Below are 4,937 nucleotides of genomic sequence, written 5' to 3'. Positions count from 1 at the left end.
CCAATGTCATTTTATGTGTTTGTCGTACATTGGTCGAGAGTTTTGTGAAAGCCACTTATAAATAAAATGTAATACTATCACTATATATAAATAATATAACTAAACTTGATCGGAATGGTGCTTTTTAATAAAACAATTCATAAAACTTATTTTACCCATGTGAGCGCTTCAACACATTCTTACTATCAGCCTGGTTTACATGAAGTAAGAAGCTCTTACTTCAACTCTTTCCCACTCAGCTGTGAACAATCCCCATCTTTTGATCCTGAAATCGTCCCTACTCTCAATTGTCTGGATAAAATCATATTCAGCAGGCAGAAGAAAAAGGCCTCCTGTGCCTGACATGAGCTAGAATCCCCAATTATTGGAGAGACCTAAAATGTAGCCGCACACAAAGAAAAGCTCTTGGTGTTCTTCAAAGCCTCCAGATGAGACGTTCCATTGATCTCCATCCTCGCAAGCTCAGGCTTGTTTGTCAAGATGTTCAGAGATTTTGACAACTGGTACAATGCTGCAGCCCTGTGCGCTGCAGATCACACCGCATTCTGAGGCACGAGAAGATTTAATTAACATACACAAATTCAAATCACATCCTCCCAGAAATGATTAGTGGTTCTGATTTTGCAAAAGCCATATTTCAAGTGAATTAAACCGGCATTCATTTAATGATGCGGATCCGGCGAGGAAGAGTTTTATATTATAACTTTTGGAATTTGCATTTGTTTTGTTTCAACGCTACAGAATTAAAGAAAAATGGAACTGAAGAATTTAAACCAAAAATCACTGACAGAAATGCAACGGAAATTCATAAAATATGACAAATAGCAGAAGATGTTTTGCTGCCTCCTCCACAGCAAACATTTGGCCTTGTGACCTTTGATGGAGCGTGTTAAATCAAACAGCTGGACAAAGACGATTCCTGACAGGCTGGATTAGCTCTGACAGACACAGATGGGCAAGAGTGAGGAGACAGACCTGCAGAAAGACTCACAGCAGGAGACAGTGATGAAGCAGCCCGAGATGGTGACGCCGTACGACAGCCAGCAAAGACAAAGTCAGGCTGGTGTGTCCGACAGCACATTCAAATTTAAATTATTAATGACAAAGAAAATGCAGATATAAGGCTTATATGTTGCTGTGTGTGTGTGTGTGTGTGTGTGTGTGTATGTGTGTGTGTGTGCGGTGGGGGGGATAACATCTTGGGCTTGGATATCAAAAACATTGATATATGTGTGTGCTTTTATATCCAGTCTTCTTAAACTGACTATTTATAGCAACAGTTATGCGTTCATGTAAATAAAACAAATAAAAACATATTACTTATGATGGAGGGGGGAAAATAAAATAAAATTGTTTTTTTAAAGATGCCATCAAAATCCAGGACTGACACAACCAAGTTTGTCCCAAGTTCACACATTATTATCATTACAAATTGAACTTGTGTGTGCGGGTTCACATTTGAAGGTCTGGTGGGCCACAAGTCAAATTAGAGCTTTAACATCTTACACCCTCTTTTTTTACACCACCACAAAAACAAAACACAAATACAACTTTGTTCCGCAGGGAAGGTTTGCCTGCTGTGCAGGAAATGTTACCCAGTGAAAGGTAGGGGCTTCATTAGAGGTAATAAATTCAAGATAAGCAGGTAAAAGAGAATGTTATTGTGTCTTATCTGACCTCCATCTGTACACAGCGGGATCTCAGCCTCTGGCTATTTACTTTCAAAGCATCAGAGGTGCAATGAGGAACGGGGATGTTCAAATGTTCTCCCAGAGATGAGTCCTGCAGGTCTATAACTTGATAAGTGTCTTTATCACACTGTGCCTCATCTGTTTGTGCTTCCTGCCTGACTTTGCTCACTTCTCAATCACCAAAGGTGACTTAAGCAGACACTGCTTGGGTTCCAAAAAATGAAATGATTTCGAAATCAAAGCAGAATAAAACTAGTTAGCCTTGCTCAGGGATGTGACCTCTGCATGTGGGGTCAATTGGCTGTCAGAATTCTCTTCTGGCCGTGGCCTCTGACAGGCTCACTCCTGCAAATCACACAAAAGATTCTTCAAAGAGCACCGTGACAGGCGGGCCCCTCGCTCACCAGCCCACCAGTATTTCTGGACTGACACTTTAAATGGAATAACCACGGAACAAGTTGAAAGGAGGCCATCTTTGTGCGGTGACATCTGTACCCGCTGAGTGTTAGACAACAGAGAGCTGTGGGGGAGCTTCTTGGGTGTCGATGGAGTGTTTGGTGTGTGGGGGAGAAAGATGCTGCTCTCACAAATGTCACATCTCTGACGGGCTCTGATGCCGGATGCGCGTCGCCTTTGTGTCTTTGTTCGCCATCACTCTATCAGATCCCTCCCATTTCAACCGCCAAGTCGTGCGAGCTTGAGATGAAGGCTTTGCCAATGACCGCTGCAGACACGTGTGACTTTACCATCTCCACACAGCCGGCGACAGCTGTCAGGTGCACTCTGGATTGCACGCCGCAAGTGCCATTTTCATTCGGAGTTCATTTACGTGTTACTGGAGCCCTGCTTGTTTTCCCATCATGGTTTCTTTATTTTTTTTTTCATTGAAAGTCAAATTGTTACTTTTTGTGTTAAAAGTATCAGCAGGATGTTTGTGCCACACACTGACACGAGTAAATTCAGCCTGCAGACAACTTGTTGAGCAATTTGCTTAGCAACTGTGCACAATGGGACCATCAGTGTGGAGGAATACTGAAGTATGTTGCAGACTCAATAGGAGCAGCAAGCAAGGAAAAACTCTGGCTGTATTTTACTGCTGATTATATGGTGGATTTGAAAGTACCAGCAGAAGGGCACCAGGATTTCATTTTCCTAATAGCAATGTTTCGCAGCATTTCTTTTGTTTTCCCAGAAAATGCTGGGCTTCATAAATCTCATAAAACTGGTTGTTGACTTAGATTTTTGAGTTTAAGCTGTATGGATTTATTTTCATGACACAAATGTGGTACCACAAGGTAAGCTAGAGAGGTAAATAAGTATGTGACAGGCAGTCGGCGGTGAAGGAGACAGGCTCATCAGAATAAAAAAGAGGCGATGGTGAAAGTGTCTTTGTGCTTATGCTGCAGAGATCTCCATCATGCTGTGGACAGGAACGGTATAAGTTTAGGAATGATGGTGCCGGTTGGTTTTGGAGGATGTTTATGCCGCCAAACTCTGATTGCATGACTGTGAATCAAACAGCAACCGGCTGCTGCTCTCAGGCTTTAACTGTGCTTTAAATCCAGCATTTTTCTCACTTAAAGGTTTGGAAAAACTGAGAAATATGGCTGCTGTGTGGGAACATCGATATATTAGGGTCTCAGGGGGATGAGCGGGACATGCCCTCATCAGATGAGTGCTCAGCTGATCCTTCTTTATTAATTGACTGAAGGAGAAAAAAATGTTTTTGTGACATGTGAGATGAGCTGCAGGAAGCCTGAAATTCATCTAAAATGCAGTCTCATTAGAAAACATTAGATATTTCAAAGCACCACACAAAAACAGTGACTTTAGCCTGTAGATATACTCTCTACATACTGCTAGCAACATGTTGTTTTACCCGCAGTGGCATATATGTTTCAAAAACAAAGGAATCACTGTTACACATCTCCAGCCGGAGGAATGTCAGACACCAGCATGGCTTTTTTCTTCGACTGCTGCGTCCACTGGGAGGGTGAGGGGTTTTGGTATGAATACTGAGCAAGAAAACAAGAACGAAGCCATCCAGGACTCAAAGGCGGGGAGTTAAAATAGGTTATTGGGCGTAAACATAGCCTCTGAAGTGATGAATAATGCAAAATAGGCTGGTTAGTTGTCAAAAAGAAACTCCACATGGGTTTGGGGTTACTGAGATCTGCTGAGTAGAATCAACTTTTCTCTCATTAACAGCCAAGAACAGGCTACCTATTTATGAGCCCCATTAATTTTCTGCAGGGCTTCCCTATTTCTTATGTATTAGTCCATATTTCAGATGGACAAGTCAGGAAAAAAGGATGAATCCTGCACAAGCCCTGACCTACATGACAGGAGAGGAGAAAAAAAAGCCTAAATAGGTTATTCCTCAAGCAGAGGAACACAGGCTCGCCTCAGCGATACTGTATTATTAAAACAGTCTTGAGCATCTGCTGAAGTGACCACTGACATGAAGTGCTCCACACTGCTGGTGCCAGACATGTGCTTGCATAATTGTGGGGAAAAACCTGGGAGCACTTTACACATGTCTGCCAGCAAGGTACTGCGCAGGTATAAACCCCTATTAAAGTAGAAGCAAAGGCACTGAGAAGAAAAACCTGCAAGTTTTTCAAAGCCTCTCTTTTTCGGTTTTCCAGTGCAGATCAGAATAGACGTCATATCTTCAAGTCTTGAGTGGCCTTGCTCTGCTGTGTTTGCCTGACTTAAGTGCTGCTAACATAACAGGGCTCTGAATTCATTTTCTCTGGTTTAATTCCCTCGTTTTTACTCCTGCAGCAACTCCCCAACTCATAATTACACTTTTTCTGTGATATTAATGTCCCTAAGTGTTTTTCAAGACTAATTTATTTCTCTGCCATGCAATACACTTTGCATCAATGCTGCCATATTATATGCGAATGCTATGATCATGCTAAATTTGACATATTATCTCACAACACAAATGAACAGCTCCACATTGAAACCACACACTCTATAAGTGAAGAGCTAACCCTAACCCTAACCCACACACTGAACCTAATTGCATCTGTACATGTAACATGATGATAGTGGTGGTTGCTGCCTGTGTGTTTTTGTGATCTATGTGCTGTTTCTGTGATGTGAACACTGTGACGTATTACCTGTGGCTGTATGTGCTGTCGATGCTGCAGGAAACACCGTGGAGCTGCTATGGTTGGGCATGTTGCCCTCATAGGTGCACATGATTTTAATGCACTTTTGGCAGGCAGTGTTTTA

This window comes from Takifugu rubripes, chromosome 1 (assembly GCF_901000725.2).
Source record: "Takifugu rubripes chromosome 1, fTakRub1.2, whole genome shotgun sequence".
In the NCBI taxonomy this organism is placed as follows: Eukaryota; Metazoa; Chordata; class Actinopteri; order Tetraodontiformes; family Tetraodontidae; genus Takifugu; species Takifugu rubripes.
Note: the sequence above shows the minus strand (reverse complement) of the source record.